Here is a 21,772-nt window from a genome sequence, read left to right as displayed (position 1 = left end):
CCATCTCTCCACTTTCACCATAACCCAGAAAGATGCATTTCCTAAGACTTAGGATCTAGCTTCTTTCGAAGCTCTTTGGCACATGTGCATATGCCTCACACCCAAATATACGCAAATGAGAGTAAGAGGGCTTCTTGCCACTCCATGCCTCTTCAGGAATACCACCATCCAAACTCTTACTAGGTGATCTATTGATCACATGCACTGTAGTCTTCATTGCCTCAGCCCAAAAACCACTAGAAAGAATTGCATTGGAAAGCATGCATTGCAACCTTTCTTGAATGGTATGATTCATCTTTTCTGCAACTGGATTTTGCTCTGGAGTATGAGGGGATGTGAGCTCCCTCTTAATCCCATGTGTATCACAAAAATGCTGAAAGTCATGAGAGAGATACTCTCCACCATTGTCAGTCCGTAGGCATTTCAGCGTTCTACCTGACTGATTCTCAACCAAGGCCAGCCATTTCTGAAATACCTAGAACACATCACTCTTCCGAGCTATAGCATAAGCCGACACTTTCCTAGCTGCATCATTAATGAATGTCACATAGTATTCAGCCCCGCCTAATGACCGTGTAGGCATGGGACCACATACGTCTGAATGCACCAAATCAAACTTTTTAAACTATTTCTTTCCCCTTCTTTCATGGGCTGATTTAGTCTGCTTCCCATAGAGACAGTGCTCACAAAATTCAAAATCAAAGAAACTCAAATGCGGTACATAACCCAAACGGCATAAGAGTTTCATTCCATTCTGGCTCATATGGCCCAACCTGCAATGCCACAAAGAAGTGCTTGGCTGCTCGATTATTGCAAAAACATGATCAAATACCCCTGATACATGTAAGGGATACAAAGTCCCACACTTGGCACCCCTGGCCAAAAGCATACAGTCCTTCTGAAATTTTCAACTCTGAAAGCCAAAAGTGGTGTGAAAACTAGCATCGTCTAGTTGACCCACTGAAATAAGACTCTTGGTCAACTTAGGCACATGTCTCACATGTTTCAAAATAAATGCAGACCCATTTACAAAAGAAAACTTTATGTCACCTACTCCCACTATGTTACATGCACAGTCATTTCCAAGATGCACACAACCTATCTTTCCACTGTCATAAGTGGAGAACCATTCCCTATGGGGAGTAACATGGAATGAAGCACCAGAATCCAAAATCCAATCCTGGGAATATGCATCATCTGAAGTGGTAAGCAACTCTGCAGATAAACTAGACATGAAGAGAACGTCATTGTCACTATCATGTGTGACTGCATTGATCTCCTCGATCTTCACTTTTCCTTTGTCTTCCCTTGGACTCTCTTCCTTCTTATTTGCACCCTAATTTGCATTGTTTTTCTTATTCTTTTGCTCTCTTTTCAGCTTGTAACCAGCTTCTTCGGACCTCGCAAAGGCACCCCCCTTCTGCTCAAAGGTCCTTGTCTATTGGAATAATCGACAAACTTGCCCGGCATTTTCGTCCGATCGGATTCACACAAGCTTCTTGTCCCCTACACAACATGATTTGCAGGCGTCTAAAGCAGCAGTTTAATTTCAGGATCTTCTGTTTTTTCTCCATGTCTGGGTATTCCGTCTGCACCCGTGTCTATTGCATCCGTTGGCTAGTAGCAAAATATGCTGCTATTAGAGTATAAACTTCTATGGCAGCTCGAATCCTTACCCGCTGCTCGCGCCACCCTTCATTTCCTCTCTCTGCGTCAGTTACACGCTCAAGCTTCAATCCTTGATTGCCTCTCTTTTCTGCGTCAGTTCCATGCTTCAAAATCCTCCAAACGTATGTGTCTTGGCTTTGGCTTCACATGCTCGCTTTTAGCAGTCTGATTTCCAAGGTCAGATGGCTTTTCACCGAAAGCAGTACCCTCAGACCCCCTTCTTTCGTACCTCAACGGCAGGAGACCTGTCTGCTGATACGACCGCCATGCAGCAGGCTTTCTTCCTCAGACAAGAAATACAGTCTTATATAAGACTCAAGCTGCCCTCCAGTCCCGAGCAAGAGCACTTGTATCTACCGAGAGAAAGACTCCATGCTGTTCAACCTAAGTATCAGACGAAAATATTCATCGCCCATGTTCAGCAGCAGGACCAGGTCGTCAACAGGGAGATCAAGGAGACGTACAGAAAGGAAAGAAGCATACAACGGCAGCTGAGCGTTCTGAAAGCCCGTCTTGCGTGTGCGGAGGCAAAACAAGAGCGGCTGAACTCGTTGATGAGGCATCTTGAAGAAGTAGCTTCAGCAACGGCGGATCGAGATGAACACCTTACCGAGCATCTCGATGCTTGCTGCCCAAACTACCTGGATACGTTCCAGGCAGACGCAGCCCATCACTCCATGAACAGTTTCTTTCACTAGGATAACAACTTGCTTTTCGAGAACCACATCCGTAAAAGGCGAAGAGCGTCACTGTACTGCTGATGCTGTGTTTCGTGAATACTCACAGTAGTTTGGAAGCGGTGGCAAGGCCACGTACGGGGATGTAGTCTGGGAAGTGCAGTATGATAATCACAGACGTGAAAACTAAAGGCAGGAATTGCAAAAGCAAGACATCGTGCTTTGCTTGTATTGCATAGTAATTCTATACAACAATTGCAATCAATGGCATTCAAACAATTCACGACGGATGGTAATGCACACCATGCATAATCTTTACATTCATGTGCTTTACAGTCTAGTGCATGTGCTTACCATCTAGTGTGTGGGTCGTGGATGACTCAATATCCCCCCTCAACCAATACCCAAACTTGATTCGTTTATGTGACACCTTGAGAAGAATAGGGGTGAACCCCCTAGTTGAGCTCAGAAAGAATAGGGGAGAAACGAGGTCGAGCCAAAGGCTTGGTAAAGATGTCTCCTCACATATCCGCTGTTGGCAAATAGGAAAAATGAAGGCATAACCAAGTCCTGAATGTAGTAGTAATACACAACGAAGTGCTCTATAAGAGAGTGAAGAACAGGGGTGCAATGTTGCTTTGATTGTCACACCACAGACGGGTCGGATCGGCCGGATCAAGGCATGGAATGTCAATCAGAAACCTGCGCAACCAAACAATTTCTCTAGCAGCTATGGAAGCTGCTATGTATTCTGCCTCCGTGGAAGATAAAGCGACCACCTTTTGCGGTTTCTAATTTCTGTGCCATTGAGAAGGAAACAACATCCAGTGACAGAGCGACCGGTGGTGAAAGCTTCTTAGAAGTGTGCTTTGATACCTTCAAGGGACTTCCACATTTGGCCTTTTGTCCTAACGAACTTCTACACGTGGTCTTCAGCTTCATGCATATGCTGACGCGAATTGGGGCACCAACATCACTCCTGAGTAGCGGTGGGATGGCATTGCGCGTTGTATTGAGAGAGAAGAATGACAGGGAAGGTAATGTGTGGGCGGCAACAAACGATAGTGTACAAAAGACTCCCAACCAAACTACGGTAAGGAAATTGAGAAGCGCCACATGAGGAGGGATAGAGGCTCTGGGTTCCAACTGAATCTTTTTCTCTCTTAACGACAGCTTTGGGGGAGGACGATAGGAGAATTGGGGACCGTGGGATTATTGCAATTGAATCTACTCCATCGGATGCATTGAATGTTGCGCGCGGGACAAGTCACCGTTTAGATTTCTGTCACCAACCATTTCATTCCTCGTATCTCTTCATTCATCTCCAGAACATTGATCAGAAGCTTCACCAATCAACCCCAATGTCGCTTCGCCATACTCCACTTGCAAGAGAATGTTTGAGCATCTTCGTCGTTGCTCACATTCTCAAGATTCACTTCGCCATACTCCACTTGCAAGAGCATGTTTCGAGCATCTTCGTCGTTGCTCACATTCTCAGGATCCCTCCATATCGCGGCCGCACCTCTCTCTGTAACGGCCTTGAAGGAATTGAAAATATAAGCCTTCTTCTGTGGCGACACAAGTGACAGAAGCTCGCATTGGTCCCTGTCCAAGGAGTGTCCAAGCTGACGTTGGTGTCGGAATCGCCAAACAACACAGCCCATAACACAGCTTTTGAATCGAATAGCAGATCTTCACCTTCGTTTGTTCTAAATGCAGGAGAGATGACGGCGAGGCCCTTTGTCGGGGCATCCTCATGCAAGTAGCCTTTTGCAACTAGCACCTCCCGTTTACAAATTGGCCACCTTTCCTTTACCCACCGCAGGAGCCTATATGATCGAGCTGTGACTTTTTTAGATGCGCAATGATTTCCGGTTGGAGACTGGAGGATGCTTGCAACGAAGCAATGGACTTCTTAGAAGCGAAGCACCTTTTCTTGTAACATTGAAGGAACACATCATACATGAAATCTTCAGGATCAAAGTACTGTAGAAATGTATTCAATTCCGTGGGTTTGAGAGGCGGAACTCCGGGAACCCAAGTGATAGATTTATTCATGTTCGAAGGCGTCCATTCTGAGAACAAGCATAAATAGAACACCAAAAAAATCTTTAACTCGCCATGCATTATGATCATCGACTGCTCTCAAAATCGTTGAGATCTATGCTCTCATAAATAACAACAGATCGACGCAGGCCCTTGGGAGTCCGAAATCCTTGCTTTACGGCCATGATGGATGCAAGGGTACCGGCAGACACCGTCCAGAAGGAGTGTCTAGGCAATCCAAGCATTGTTGCAACGTCTTGTGTAAAGTAAAGATGAAGGTCCGAAATCATACAGTTAACGGAAGGGTCTTGCAGCATCAAACTTGTGACGAGCTCTTCCAAGAATTCTCGCAACGAAAAGAAGGATCGAACCAGGTCTGGCTATGTTGGGTATTAACGAAAGTTATAGTGAATCCCTCAGCAACGAGTTTTGTGCACAAGTGCATCATGGGAGCAATGTGGCCTTGGGCAGGGAAAGGGATGACGGCGGCATGAGGTTTGGCATGTGAAGCTGCACCCATAGTGTGGTTGTTGTTAGAGACCTTTGTGGCAAAGCCACAGGTAAACGACTAGTTGCAACTAAGCATACGAACTGGCCAGCATATCATTGATATATTTGTGTTGACGTGACGAATGAATAGTTCCACAGGAGAGGTTCTGATATACCCCCATGCCCAAACAATATCCTACTTCACCGAGATCGACCATATCAAAAATCGAATGTAGTTGGTCCTTGATGATTTGAAGAGTAGATGGACTATTGGAGAAGAGTGACATAGGGAGCTAGCATGAGGAGGTCAGAGGGATGTTGAAGAATGTAGAAATTAGAATCGGTTATTGAGGAAGTGAACCCGAGTGAAGGCAAATTATTGTCGCTCTTTTCAAACCAGGGTTGAGATGTGTGTTTGAGTCCATAAATGGATTTATGCAATTTGCAAACTTGGTGTGGACTAACATTATCAATGTATCCTAGGGGTTGCAACATGTATATTGCTTCATGAGTATCGCCATGGATACTCATGAAGAAATGCAGTCTTTACATCCATTTCATGGATGTCCAAATCTGATTATGTTGCATAAGCTAGGAGCACTCAGATGGTTTTGAGTTTGATGATAGGGAAAAAAGTCTCGAAATATCAATACTTGCGACTTGAGAGTAACCCTTAGCATTACAAAAATTTTGGACTCAAAAAGGGCCCTGGGAGGCCTTGGGCTGGTGACATGGAAGAATAAGGTGAATAAAACCCAATAGAATATTGGCTGGTGGAGGGCAATAGAATATTGGAAGTGGCTTGACTTCTCTATTTCTTTATTCAATGGTTCAAACAATGAGGTGGAGCACCCACTTGTTACCTCAACTCTCCCATCAGGTTTTTTAACTGTGTAACCAAACTAAGAAACCTAGTTTCTCAACCAAACTTGTACCATTTGACTTGAAACCAAATCCTCCCATCCAACTACCACACTCCTTTCCTCTTGCTTCCCCCTCATTTTTGAGCACCATTTTGAAATTTTCTTTGCTCCAGCCCTCTTTTCACATTTCCTGCTGTCTCCTGAGCGGGAAGCTTCTTTCTCTATTCTCCCTCTCATGGGATGGACTCTCATGCCAAAATCTGGTCACTTCTCTTCTCTACCTACATTTCCCTCCCATTTCATTCTCATTCTTTCAAAACGTTCAAGATTTTTGAATGAGATTCAACCTACCTTCTACTTTCTCTATTTTGGGTGCTTCTCCTTCAAATCTCACCACTTCCTCTCTCATTTGAGATTCTCCCATGATCTGAAATCATTTGGTTCAGGAAGACAAGGCAATCAATGTTTTGAGCGAGCCATGAATGATGCAAGGTGTTTGGAGCTTAGAAGGAGCTACGAGATTCTTTGAGAAAGGATAAAAGAAGATTGACTTTTAGGCATTGCAGCTGCTGATGCATGAAAATCAATCTTTCTTTTGCTCATCTCTCAATACTAGTTACTTTCCCTACTGCAATATCTAAGGGTGCATGATTTTGAACCATTTGTGAAGGTTTGGGGTCCATCCAAGCAGCTTGTATGGAGGTTCAAGTGAGATAATCTTTGGAACAATGCAACATAGTGCTTATGATGAGATTTGTTTGTTAATGATGTAACTTTGAAGAAACAGTTAGTTTGTAGTTCATTTTGTGTAGTTGTGTTGTTTTGTTTTATTTCATGGTTTGAAAACGTTGAAAATTTTGTTTGTTTTGTAAGAAATTCCATGAGAAATGAGTCTTTTCCACTCTTACTATCAATGGTTTTCTATAGAATATTGCTTGAAATAGATTTCAATATGTTTGGGAGCATATAATTTGTTTTCAAGCAAGAATAATCAACTTCATCAATCCTGGAACACATTCGGAGTTTGATCACATTTTTCTTTCAAAGAATCTTGCTCCAAGAATCAGGTACCGTTCATTCATGTAGTTTTAGAATGTTTTTAGTTTTCAACTCAAATCGGTCTATCAGAGCAACTTGCATGGAGATTCAAGTGAGAAAACCTTTAGAACAATGCAAGACAATGAAAATAACGAGATTTTATCATGCAACTTTGAAGAAGCAGTTAATTTGTAGTTTGTTTTGGTAATTGTGTTGTTTTCTTTTAATACATGATTTGAAGAGGAAGAAAGATTTGTTTGTTTCAAAAGATACACTCTTACTATTGAGGTTTTTTTATAGAAGATGGTTTGAAATAGATTTGGAGTTGTTTGGAAGCATATAATTAGTATTGGAGAAAAAACCATCAACTTCAGCATCCTGGAGTACAAGAGGGATCATTGAGGAGGACAAGTTTGATCACATTTTTTCTTCAGATATCCCTATGAGGTATTGCACATTCACATAGTTTAACAATGTTTGATGATAATTAATGTTTTTTTGAATTTATAGATTTCAATCGTTAGATTTTACATGCAATTGGGGTTTTCATTTTTGCTTGGTTTGATACTTTTATGAAACATGTCATGTTTGTATATTATTTGTTGATGTCAATGTTATATTATATTAGGTGGAAAGTGCATGAAATCATGCAAGCCACTCGGAATTTAAAAAAGGTGGATATCCATTTTCAAATAGATGCAGAGAATGCACAATTTTTAAAGAGGAATGAATCCTCCTTAGCAAGTGAAAGTGATTTAGTAGCTCTTCGAAATCAAGGAAAAGCACATATGGATTTGTGGTTAGAAGGAAAAATATATCCAGTAGATCCACAAACTTGTCAAACTCCTCAATTCCATGGATTGACCAGCTTAATAAAGTTCCTATGTAAGGGTGAGAATGGTTTGTTAGGATATTGTCGAAGGTTGATTGGTCATGGAGCAAGTAGCCTTCACAGCCAATAGCAATCTTTGCTTAATGAAAGAGACAAAAGGATCACAATGTTGGAGGCTTGGAATCAACATTTGGTATCATCTATGCAAGCTACAAGTGTTCAAAGGTCTGCATATGATGGCATAGAGAAGAAAAATCATGAATTATAGGTAAAGGTTCAAACATTAGATGCTCAATTAGGAGAGAAACACACTATTTAAAAATTTTGGACTTTCTCTCCTGGCTTGGACTTTTTTTTGGAGCATATCCTCTCCACTCAACTTCACTTAGTGAGCTAAAAAATTGGGTTTTTTAGAGCACTAAATGGGTCACTTATATACAAATATGGCCTTATTAAGCTAAAAAGTCTAGTGGTGACCTCTAATTTAAAAAAAAATGGCTCAATGAAACTATAATTCCCAACTTGTGCATGGTGCCCCCATCCAATAACTATAATAATAATAATAGTAGTCTCGTAACTCTAGTTCAATTTTAACACTATGCTGGATAAAGTGAAAATATGACACCATATGAAAAGAGTTTGTTGAATTCAACATATAAGTGGTGTATGAATACACCATTTTTTTGAATAAAAAGAGTTTGTTGAATTTAATATATAAGTGGTGTATAGATACACCCTTTTTTTGAAAAACAAAGCATACAATACATTATCTTATTGGTGGTGTATAGATACACCATTTGTATGGAAAAAAGCATACAAAACATTATCTTATGCATCTGAATCTCGTTCAAAGTCATCAGATTCATGTAATGTATTTGCGCTTGATGGGTTAAGTCTTGCCAAATGATGTTTAATATGGACACGGCTTAGATCAGGGATTGTGATACATTTTTCAATATTGTATCCATGCTTCTTTTTAAAACTTTGTGTCCTCGATTTCTAGCAATGAATAATGCTACTGACTTCCACCTCTGTTAATCCCTAATTATTTGGAACCCATTCATGTTTCTTTTGCAAGCATCCCTCATAGAGTTGTTTTATTGTATATCTTCTTGAGAGATTTTTCAATGGCTTTGGTTCATACCATAAAGCTGTGAATGTTATAGGAGTTCCCTTGTCATCCCTTTATATCTTAGCAACCTTTGCAACCCAAATTGGGCCACCTTGGTCATCCAACTCTGAACTTGGATCAGATGCCCAGACTGCAACAAATAGACCCTCTTCAATCTCATTAGATGGTATAAAATCTAGTAAGGGTTTGTCTCCCTTCCTGCCACAATATTTTCGAGGTAAAAGGCATTCTTCTGCTTCCTCCATATCTACTGACATATTTATATCCAAAGGAAAACTTGGTGACCTAGCTTGTTTTGGCCAAAAGGATTCACAATATTCACTCAGGGGGGTCACTATGTATAAACCCTCTATATCACGTGCGTTCAAGGCCTATATTTAAAATCCCTTATCTGTAAAATTTTTTATTAATAAAATGTACCCCTTTTCTATACAAATCTGTAAATTTTTTCCAAAACTATTTTAAATAGTCCCTTATGTATATTTATTTCTGTAAATTTTAGAAATAAAAAATATCCTTCTGTTGAACTCACGTGATAGGGTTACATATGATGAGTGACCCCCCCGAGAATATTCAATGCTCATTAAGTTTTCTTGTCTTTCTAAAGATTGGATAAGTGCTTCAGTTGATTTAATTGTCTCCAAATTCTTAGTTGATTGCTCAGGATATTTCTGCATCATACTTTGAAGAGGTTTCATGAAGGCTTTCAAGGCTTTCATTTCATCTATGTCAAGTGATTTGTTTTTTGCAAGAACAAATCTAATTTCATCCAATGGAATTATTTGTTGTAATAAAGCATATGACTCACTCCATAAATGATCTCCATCTACTGAGTAGTTCTTCCATTTCATCATTGGAATATTTAGTATAATCCAATATAATATCCATCTCCACCTATTTTATAATATTACTTCTCTCATGGACTTTAGGCCATATCTCACTAAATGCAAGCATGGGACCGCCTAGGTGGAGGGGTGGCACATGGAGGAACCATGCCACCTTACATTTTATAATATTACTACCATGGATTATGTACAACACACCTTATGGGTCCTCTTACATGGAAGGATGGCACATGGTCATGCCCTGCCACCTCAACCCTTGGCCCTATGCACATCAACACCTTCTTGCCATATGGCTCATGCAGCTCTTGAACTTGTATAAACCCATTGCTACATTCCTTGATGACTTTGTATGGACCAGTCCATAGTGGTAGGAACTTCTTATCCATTTGGTGGTCCAATCTGTTATCAAAGCATAGCACAACATCCCCCTCAGCAAAGTGTCTTTCCCATCCCTTGCGAATCTTAGCATCCAAGCGGGCCTTTTGTCGATTCTTTTGAATCTCTGTTTGATGTAGGGCAAGGCGTTGGGTTTCATCTAGCGTCTCAAGTTGTACCAACTGGGCCACTACATGTTCATCTTTTGTCATCCTCTATTCTTGTGCCAATCTCAAAGCCAGAATCTCTATCTCTAGTGGTAAAACGGCCTCAGTACCGTACACTAACTCAAAAGGAGTGTGACCTGTAGACATTTTATGAGTGATCTTGTAAGCCCATACGGCTTCTGTGACCTTCTGATCCCACTGGCTCCTGTTCCATGTAGCCATTTTCCCATGGTTTTACAAAGGAGGCCATTGGTTCGCTCTGTTTGACCCATGGATGCTGGATAATAGATGCTAGAAGTGTGATGATCAATACCCATGCGATCCATGAGTAACTCCACTGCTTCATTTAAGAATGGACTCCCATTGTCAGATACTATTTCCATGGGTGTCCCAAACATTGTACAGATACGTTCAAATATGAAATTTGAAACTGCCTTACCATTTGCTGCGGGGAGGGCGATAGCTTCAGCCCACTTAGTGACATACTGAGTGGCTACCAAAAGATACTTCTTTTTGCGGGCAGTCATGGGCAAGGGCCCAACAAAATCTATTCCCCACTTCTGAAATGGATGGATGGACATCACTGTGTGAATGCACACTAAGAATGAGCGCACATGGCTCAAACTGCAACCAGAGTGATCTGCATAAGATATGCTCAAGAAATCATGGTCCCACAGAAAAGACCGCTACTGGAAATAGAACCTGAGATGCCTCAAAACATGGGTGCCATTGCATAATCGGACTCGGCAAGAAAATTTTCAAATATCTCTCTTTTGCCAGGACTCCAAAATCCCAACCGATGAGTGAGAAATGGGAGTCAACACTTATCCACTGCCATGTGGCATAAATCTAAGGTTTCAAAACCTTAGAATGAAAAATGCATAATAGAGAGACGAAATCGAATACACAAAGATCTATAACTCTAAAAATACTCCACCAAATTGTGCAAGAATTGACAAAAAGGGGTTTTTGGGCATCCGAAATGCAATGGGACAGACGGTTTTGGAAACCGTGGTCTCAATCACTGGGTCCAACACATGGACTGAAAAACGTTTTTGGAAACAGAGCTGTTTGTAAACTCCACGGGAGTGTGAATGATGAGCAACATAGAAGTTTTAAGACTCCTAAGTCCACCAGAACTGACCGATCTACAAATGGTTACTCCAAACTTGAGTTCCAACACCCGGGCAAGAAAATGCAAGAACTGACACAGTGAGTTAGAAATCCAATGGAATGATCCCAGATTTAAGAATGAAGGTGTTTCCAAGCTCAGGCTCTCAAAACCACTTTGCAAAACCAAAGTGACTTTTCCAAAGGTTCCTCCAAGGTCTCTGCACACTGGATGCAAGTAAAGTCACCCATAAAGCTTCCCACAGAGCTTCTCCTTCCTCCCACAAAGTTGTTGAGCTTCCAGGCATTCACGCATGCTCAGCTAGATCATTCGGGCTCTGATACCAGTTGAGAGTGCTCTCAACAAAAAGCAAGAACGGAAGAGCGAGAGAGAGAGAGAGAGAGAGAGAGAGAGAGAGAGAGAGAGAGAGAGAGAGAAGTTTTGGTGGGTGCAGGACCACCCCAATTGTCTTTTTCATTCATTTATATATGTGTTTGAGTATTGTACATAATTGAGTTGAAGGCACAGTGACCTTTAACCCCACATATGGAAGCTTCAGTTGTCCCTCAAAGAGGAGAAAAAAGGCCTTGACTTGAAAGAGTGGACCCAAAAGTAACCCAATTAAAATGTGGTGAGAGGTTGGAGGATGATGATAGTGACAATGAGGATGAAGAAGCCGAAGAAGCCAAGCTTATAGAATCACTACTTGCAAATACTTTTATAAATGTTGATCTACACTACGATAGTGATGAAGGGCATATATGGAGATTTTTTTTTAGCAGTAGAGGTAGTATGTCCAAGAGAAATCCTTTAAATGTTCAGCCATCCATTACTTCTTGAATCCCCAATTTGTTGAAACGTTTTGAGCCCGTTTCTGAAGAGACTTGCTTCCATTCTAGGGTGGGAATTAACATAGGCCTTTCCTCCCTTGAAATCCCATTTGGAAATCCATAGATATCCTTCTAGGGATGAGTGTGTGAGTCATCATACAATTCTTTAATTGGCTGGGTGAGAGTGCTCTCAATGGAAGCAAGAACGAAAGAGGGAGAGAGAGAGAAATAAAGAGGCACACAAGTTTTGGCGCATGCAGAACACCCTAATCTTCTTTTTCATTCATTTATGTATGTGTTTGAGTATTGTACATAACCGGGGTAAAGGAACAGTGACCTTTAACCCCCACAACCTCCCACTTAAAGGACAAAGTGCCTTTAAGGGAGAACAACCAGTGAGCATACTATCCAATGCCCATCAATACACGACAATACTCAAACCATTGACTAGGTAGAGTCTTCGTCAGCATATCTGCAGGGTTATCATCTGTATGAACCTTGAAAAGCTCTATGCGCTTGTCCTCAAATACCTCCCTGATGAAATGGTACCTAACCTCAATGTGTTTGTTCTTTGCATGAAAGACCGGATTCCGTGCTAGCTGAATAGCATTCATGGAAGCACTATGCAATGTCGGTACACCTGTATGAATCCCCAAATCTCCCACTAGCCAATCAAGCCATATAGCCTCCTTGCAACCCTCTGTGGGTACAACATACTCAGCCTCTGTTGTAGACAAAGCAACACACTTCTGTGCATGAGACATCCACGACATTACACCACCTGCAAAGGTGAACACATAACCAAAAGTGGATCTCCTACTATCCACATGCCCTACATAGTCTGAATCTGTGTACCCAAGTACACGCATGTCTCCTTTACCAAAGCAGATGCACATCTCCTTGGTACCCTCCATGTACCTCATGATGCACTTAACTACCTCCCAATGCCTTTTTCTTGGATTGGCCATATACCGGCTAACAACTCCCACTGCAAATGCAATGTCTGGTCTAGTAGCTATCATAGCATACATAAGACTCCGAACTGTTGATGCATAAGGAACCTTGGCTATCATGGCCCTCTCCTCATCTGATTTGGGACTATCTGTATGACTCAGTTTCACATATGGAGGCAATGGAGTACTCACTGCCTTCCCCCCCTCCATATTGAAATGCTGCAATACTTTTGTAACATACTCTTGCTGTGAAAGCCAAAGGAGTTTCCTACTCCCGATCATGCGTGATGCGCATACCAAGAATATGACCTGCAAGTCCCAAATCCTTCATATCAAAGGCCTCATGCAACCTGGCCTTTAATGCATCTAGCTCATAAGTATTCTTGCTAGCCAATAGCATATCATCCACATATAGTGCCAGGATTATCAGGCTATTATCCTTAGCCCTTTTAGTGCAGAGGTAGTGATCAATTTCACTCCTTCTAAAACCCTGGGACCGAATGAAAGCATCAAACTTTTGATACCATTCTCTAGGTGCTTGCTTAAGACCATAGAGACTCTTAGGTAGCTTACAAACTAAATGCTCTTTGTCCTTTTCTTCAAAGCCTTCCGGCTGCACCATGTAAATTTCCTCATGCAAATCCCCATGCAAGAAAGCTGTCTTGACATCCATCTGCATAAGCTCCATATCCTCTGCTGCCACTAGTCCAAGCATGCATCTAAGTGTGGTCATCTTCACAACCGGAGAGAATATCTCATCAAAGTCCACACCCTTCTCTTGCTTGAACCCTTTAGCAACCAAATAGGCCTTGTACCTAGGCACATCATCACCCGTGACCTTCATCTTGTAGACCCATTTACATGGAAATGCTTTCTTTCCATGTGGCAAAGAGACCAAGTCCCAAGTATTATTCTTCATAAGTGAACTCATCTCTGATTGCATAGCATACTCCCACTTGATCACCACCCTAATCATCTTTTTCATTTATTTATATATGTGTTTGAGTATTGTACATAACTGGGCTAAGGCACAGTGACCTTTGACCCCCACAACCTGCCACTTAAAGGACAATGTGCCTTTAAGGGAGAACAACCAGGGACCATACTATCCAATGCCCATCAATACACGACAATACTCAAACCGTTGACTAGGTAGACTCTTCGTCAGCATATCTACAGGGTTATCATGTGTATGAACCTTGACAAGCTCTATGCACTTGTCCTCAAGTACCTCCCTGATGAAATGGTATCTGACCTCAATGTGTTTGGTCTTTGCATGAAAAACCAGATTTCGTGCTACCTGAATAGCACTCATGGAATCACTATGCAATGTCGGTACACCTGTATGAATCCCCAAATCTCCCACTAGCCAATCAAGCCATATAGCCTCCTTGCAACCCTCTATGGTTGCAACATACTCAGCCTCTGTGGTAGACAAAGCAATGCACTTCTGTGCGCGAGACATCCATGACACTTCACCACCTGCAAAGGTGAACACATAACCAAAAGTGGATCTCCTACCATCATCCACATGGCCTGCATAGTCTGAATCTGTGTACCCAAGTACACGCATGTCTCCTTTACCAAAGAAGATGCACATCTCCTTGGTACCCTTCATGTGCCTCATGATGCACTTAACTGCCTCCTAATGCCTCTTTCCTAGATTAGCCATATACCGGCTAACAACTCCCACTGCAAATGCAATGTCTGGTCTAGTAGCTATCATAGCATACATAAGACTCCTACCGCTGATGCATAAGGAACCTTGGCCATCATGGCCCTCTCCTCATTTGATTTGGGACTATGTGTATGACTCAGTTTCACATATGGAGGCAATGGAGTACTCACTGCCTTCCTCCCCTCCATATTGAAATGGTGCAATACTTTTGTAACATAATCCTTCTGTGAAAGCCAAAGGAGTATCCTACTCCGATCATGCATGATGCGCATACCAAGAATATGACCTGCAATCCCAAATCCTTCATATCAAAGGCCTCATGCAACTTGGCCTTTAATGCATCTAGCTCATAAGTATTCTTGCTAGCCAATAGCATATCATCCACATATAGTGCCAGGATTATCAGGCTATTATCCTTAGCCCTTTTAGTGTAGAGGCAGTGATAAATTTCACTCCTTCTAAAACCTTGGGACCGAATGAAAGCATCAAACTTTTAATACCATTCTCTAGGCGCTTGCTTAAGACCAGAGAGACTCTTCTTCAGCTTGCAAACTAAATGCTCTTTGCCCTTTTCTTCAAAGCCTTCCGGCTGCACCATGTAAATTTCCTCATGGAAATCCCCATGGAAGAAAGCTATCTTGACATCCATCTGCATAAGCTCCATATCCTCTGATGCCACTAGTCCAAGCATGCATCTAAGTGTGGTCATCTTCACAAATGGAGAGAATATCTCATCAAAGTCCACACCCTTCTCTTGCTTGAACCCTTTAGTGACCAAACAGGCCTTGTACCTAGGCACATCATCACCTGTGACCTTCATCTTGTAGACCCATTTACATGGCAATGCTTTCTTTCCATGTGGCAAAGAAACCAAGTCCCAAGACTTATTCTTCATAAGTGAACTCATCTTTGACTGCATAACATACTCCCACTTGCGTTGATCCTCACGCATCATAGCCTTTCTGTAGCAAGAAGGCTCCCCGCAGTCAGTAAGCATCACATAGTCTACCCCTGGAACAAACCTATCAGGGGGGGTCTAGAGACTCTAGATGATCTTCTTAAGGGCATTTCAGCTTGTTGTCCCACCTGCATATCAGCCACATTTGGCCCATCATTTCCACCAATAGATGATCCATCATCTACCCTTGATTGTATACCTCTAGGAGTATTTGGTGGTACCATTTCTTGCACATTTGATGCATGGACAGCTTGCTGTCTATCAACATATGCAGGTGGATTCACATCCTGGAAAGTGATTCTCCTCATTTCAACATCCCTCATGGGTGCCTTATGCATCTTCTTCTCATTGAAGACTACATCATGGCTGTGTATGATCTTCTTTGCTTCTGGATCCCAGAGACAATAGCCCATCTCTCCACTTTCACCATAACCTAGAAAGATGCATTTCTTGGACTTAGGATCTAGCTTCTTTCGAAGCTCTTTTGGCACATGTGCATATGCCTTACACCCAAATATATGCAAATGAGAGTAAGAGGGCTTCTTGCCACTCCATGCCTCTTCATCCATATGAGCAAATCTGGTCCAAAAGAAAATGCCAACTGCAATGGCAATCCAAAATGCCAATAAGTGCCAAATGCCTCAAGCGTAAACACTGTCCATGGGCATAAGCATCAATAATATCTCATCCAAGAGAGCATAACACTATCAATGCATCAAATGCAATGTGTCAAAGCTGTCCCTCAGCATAAAATAGCATCTATGTGCAAAGCGTCCACAAAAATAGCATCCCACAAGGCAATCTGGGCCTATCAACGCATCCAATAAGGATCGCAATGCATCCAAATGGCCTATAAATCATCCACTATAACCCAATGCACACCACGAATGAGCGCACATGGCTCAAACTGCAACCAGAGTGATCTGCATAAGGTACGCTCAAGAAATCATGGTCCCATGGAAAAGACCGCTACTGAAAATAGAACCTGAGATGCCTCAAAACATGGGTGCCATTGCATAATCGGACTCAGCAAGAAAATATGCAAATATCTCTCTTCTGTCAAAACTCCAAAATCCCAACCGATGAGTGAGAAATGGGAGTCAACACTTATCCACTTCCATGTGGCATAAATCTAAGGTTTTAATCGAATACACAGAGATCTATAACTCTGAAAATGTTCCACCGAATCGTGCAAGAACTCATAGGTAAGGGTTTTTGGGCATCCAAAATGCAATGGGATAGACGATTTTGGAAACTGTAGTCTCAATCACTGGGTCCAACACGGACTAAAAAACGTTTTTGGAAATAGAGCTATTTGTAAACTGCACCGGAGTGCGAATGATGAGCAACATAGAAGTTTTAGGACCTCCTGAGTCCACCGGAACTGACAGATCTACAAATGGTTGCTCCAAACTTGAGTTCCAACACCCGAGTAGAAAAACGTAGATATTGACACAATGAGTCAGAAATCTAATGAAATGATCCCAGATTCAAGAATGAAGGTGTTTCCAAGCTCTTGAAGTGAAGTGGACACCAAAAGCAAGCAATAGTTGCCTCTACAAGTCAATACGGAGTCTCTGTCATCGAATGAAAGAGGGAAAAGCTTAGAAAACGACTTTTTCTTTGAAAACACTTAACAGGCTCTTAAAACCACTTCGCAAAACCAAAGTGACTTTTCCAAAGGTTCCTCCAAGGTCTCGGATGCAAGTAAAGTCACCCACAAAGGTTCCCACAGAGCTTATCCTTCCTCCCATAGAGTTGCTGAGCTTCTAGGCATTCACACACGCTCAGCTAGATCACTCAAGCTCTGATACCAGTTGAGAGTGCTGTCAACGGAAGCATGAACGGAAGAGGGAGAGAGAGAGAAACAAAGAGCCACACAAGTTTGAGTGGGTGCAGAGCACCCTAATCTTGTTTTTCATTCATTTATATATGTGTTTGAGTATTGTACATAACCGGGGTAAAGGCACAGTGACCTTTAACCCCCACACTGGGTCACATGAGACTCCCATTGGAGTCTCACAATGATAAAGTCTTTTTGTTCATATATACTACGTTGATATGGCTGTTTAGGTGTCCTCTTTAGGGGCAAGGGCAATATAGAGATGCCACATATGTCTAGTGCATGCCACATATGTATATCCTTGTGCAACGATGGTGCTAGTTCTCGAACACTGAAATTTCAACCACGGGGCTAGTCATCAATTATTATGGTTGCAAAATATATTTTTGTTTTCAATTTATATAATTAAATAATAACAAAACTTAGTTTAGGAAATCACATTAACTAGCTAAAGTATATATTACTATTAAAGCCATCGGGTTGGTTTTGAATGATCACAGTCCAAGCTAGTATGTCTATGATCCGAATATAAACTATAAATCTAGTTTAACTACTAGTAAACTAAACTCATTTAGCTACTTGGAAACACCAGAATTGAGACCTAAAATCAATCGCTCGGAGGCCCTCGTTCCAATGTTACACCTGCCAGGGCCCGCACGGAGTAAGCAAATGCCCCTACCGAGGTACTTTGGACCCTATGGTGTCTTGCTTCAAGTGCTAGGAGCCACATTTCTTGAAGGACTGCTGTCCCTATAGGGATTGTACCCATGTCGCTCCACCCACGACCAACCCCACACCCTTGTGTGTGGGTGTGGGATTGAGCATTTATTCTAGGACTGTCCTGTGAGAAGACCGACAACCTCTATCACCCCACCAGCCTTAACCTACTTAACCTACTAGCCTTAACCTACTTAGCATCTAACAAGGCCAGGTGGCTGCAGTGCCCCTAAAAGTCATCACAAGGATGCAAGCCAAGGCATGCTTCCACCTAGGGTGACTTTGAGGTACCTCCGAGTCTAGAGGTAAACAAGCTACTGCAGGCCCGAATCCTAGTACCCTCACCCTAAAGAAAAGGGTTGTTGAGATATCGAGCTCCACTCGTGATATGCCAGGGTGACCATTGTGCATTTATGTCAGATGCGGTTGGTACACCGCCCATGAATAATAGCTAGATGACAGCTATCTTTATGTACTCTAGTTAGTGGCTCAGTTAGTATGCCACCTTAGTTAGCTGAGTTTGGTTTGAGACCCACATATAGGGTTCACCTATTCCTTTTGTACTTAGAGAGTTCTTTTGGCTTTCACAACTAAGAAGAGGAAAACTATTTTCAGACTCCACCTTTGTGTATATTCCCCCATTGTGTATGTGAGAAAGCTGCAAGTGAGACTCCTTCCTTCTCTCCCACTCTCTTCACATGGTATCAGAGATCGGTTTCATGGTAAGGAGCTCAAGAAAGCAAACCAAGCTCGTGGTGTCTTGGTAAGAGATCAGCGTTGCTTTCCTTTTTTGAGTTTGGGAGCAAATCTCTCCAAGTAGCATAGCTAGAAAGTGCAAGAGTGCATTGTCTCAGATTGGGACACCCTTCAGGGTGTGGCGAGAGGGTGGAAGTTTCGAGGTCATTTCGAGGCCCATTTTAGTGGCGGAAGTTTTCTGCAGGCACTCAGAAAAGTGCCCTGTTTTTGCTGTGCAACCACTGTTCTACAGGTTGGTGAAAAGTTGTCATAGAAATTACATCATATGCCTGTGCGCAAAGATATTGGGAGTGACAGCATCATTCTTATTGCTCGTTGATGCATAATCATCACTAGGAAGTGGATGTGTGGTCAAATACCACTCTCATCAGTTTTGTATATTTGCCCTTGTGAGGCAGAAGTTGTGTTTTTTTGTAGTGATAGAATATTTTGCAGTGTTCTGTAATGGTGTCTGATGCTCTTTCACAGATTGTCACTGAAAAGCTTAACAAGAACAACTTCCAAGCATGGAAGTTTAGAATGATGAGTTTCCTTAAGGGAAAAGGCTATTGGGAGTTCATTACTGGAGCTGCCAGTTATTCCTAATGTTCCCAATCAACAAGAGTTGCAGGCATTTAAAGGCTAGCATGAGAGAGCCAGAAACGTTATGTTTTGTTTGTCTATCTGTATTTTAGATTCTATGATTGTGCATATTCAGGGTGCAAGCATGCCGAAGGAGGCATGGGATACTTTGACAAAAATGTATAGCACAAATCTACAAGCCAGGAAAATGCAGCTCAAGTAGGAGTTGCATAATGTGCAGAGAGAAAATATGAGCATCAATGACTACCACATGAAGGTGAAGAAGATTGCAGATGCACTTGCTTCTATTGGGTCGCTAGTGGAAGATGATGATCTAGTTTCTACTCAGTTTCTATGACCTTGAATGGTCTAGGAAAGGATTATGCACAATTTTGGACATCCATTGCCGTCCGTGAGAATTTTCCTGAATTTGAGGAGTTGATTGCTCTTCTTAATTTTGAAGAGCAGAGAAATGGTGGTGCATCTTCTTCAGGAGGAACTTCAAAAGAAGCTGTCTTCTACTCAAATGCTGATTGACATTCCACTAATTTTATTGGCTGTAGTAGGATAATGGCAAAAGTGCCAATGCACATGTGAGTTTAGGATTCCTTGTGCATATTTTCAGGTCATGGTATGAGATTGGCACCACTGCCATTCTCCACTGGTGGCATTCTCCATAGATATTGACACAATTCCATATGATCTCTACACATCGAAGATAGTGATCACTACATAGAAGAATGTACATGTGAGTTTAGGCTTCTCAATGCCATTTCTTAGGGCCTAATAAGAGATTGGCACCACTGCCATTCTCCACTTGTACAAATGTTGACCCTACTATTCTAGGAGGGGTATTCCAGTGATCATAGGAGAGTGGTGTCCGATTCCAATCCACATGTGAGTTTGATGATCTCAGTGTCATTATGTAGGTGCCACCATGCATTTGACATCACAGCCATTGTCCACTAGTCGTAGTCTAGACAAACTAAACCTATATATTGACATTCCAAGGCCTAATAAGAGATTGACACAATTCCATATGATCTCTACACAGTGGAGACAGTGATGTAGTCTAGACAAACTGAACCTATAGATTGAAATTCCACTAATTTTATTGGCTGCAGTAGGATAATGGCAAAAGTGCCAATGCACATCTGAGTTCAGGATTCCTTGTGCATGTTTTTATGTCATAGTATGAGATTGGCACCACTGCCATTCTCCACTGGTGGCATTCTCCACAGAGATTAACACAATTCCATATGATCTCTACACCACGGAGACAGTGATCACTACATAGAAGAATGCACATGTAAGTTTAGGCTTCTCAATGCCATTTCTTAGGGCCTAATAAGAGATTGGCACCACTGCCATTCTCCACTTGTACAAATGTTTACCCTACTATTCTAGGAGGGGTATTCCAGTGATCATAGGAGAGTGGTGTCCGATTCCAATCCACATGTGAGTCTAATGATCTCAGTGTCATTATGTAGGTGCCACCATGAGTTTGGCATCACTGCCATTCTCCACTAGTGGTTCTCTAGAAAACTAAACCTATAGATTGACATTCCAAGGCCTAATAAGAGATTGACACAATTCCATATGATCTCTACACAGTGGAGACAGTGATCACTACATAGAAGAATGCACATGTGAGTTTAGGCTTCTCAATGCCATTTCTTAGGGCCTAATAAGAGATTGGCACCACTGCCACTCTCCACTTGTACAAATGTTTATCCTACTATTCTAGGAGGGGTATTCCAATGATCATAGGAGAGTGGTGTCTGATTCTAGTCCACATGTGAGTCTAATGATCTCAGTGTCTTTATGTAGGTGCCACCATGAGTTTGGCATCACTGCCATTCTCCACTAGTGGTAGTCTAGACAAACGAAACCTATAGATTGACATTCCAAGGCCTAATAAGAGATTGACACAATTCCATATGATCTCTACATAGCGGAGACAGTGATCACTACATAGAAGAATGCATATGTGAGTTTAGGATTCTCAATGCCATTTCTTAGGGCCGGCATGAGTTTGGCATCACTGCCATTCTCCGCTAGTGGTAATCTAGACAAACTAAACCTATAGATTGACATTCCACTAATTTTATTGGCTGGAGTAGGATAATGGCAAAAGTGCCAATGCACATGTGAGTTTATGATTCCTTGTGCATGTTTTCAGGTCATGGTATGAGATTGGCACCACTGCCATTCTCCACTGGTGGCATTCTCC

At 41.9% G+C, this 21,772-nt stretch overlaps 1 pseudogene; it reads right to left on the bottom strand.

Annotated features, from left to right (window-relative positions):
- Nucleotides 1–3,697: 3,697 nt before the first annotated feature.
- On the bottom strand, nucleotides 3,698–4,911 carry LOC147885879 ((R)-mandelonitrile beta-glucosyltransferase-like; annotated as a pseudogene).
- Nucleotides 4,912–21,772: the final 16,861 nt, after the last annotated feature.

Source organism: Dipteris shenzhenensis, chromosome 25, assembly GCF_047967505.1.
Source record: "Dipteris shenzhenensis isolate YYH24624 ecotype China chromosome 25, Dip_SZ_1.0, whole genome shotgun sequence".
Classification (NCBI taxonomy): domain Eukaryota; kingdom Viridiplantae; phylum Streptophyta; class Polypodiopsida; order Gleicheniales; family Dipteridaceae; genus Dipteris; species Dipteris shenzhenensis.
This window is presented reverse-complemented; position numbering and strand designations above follow the sequence as displayed.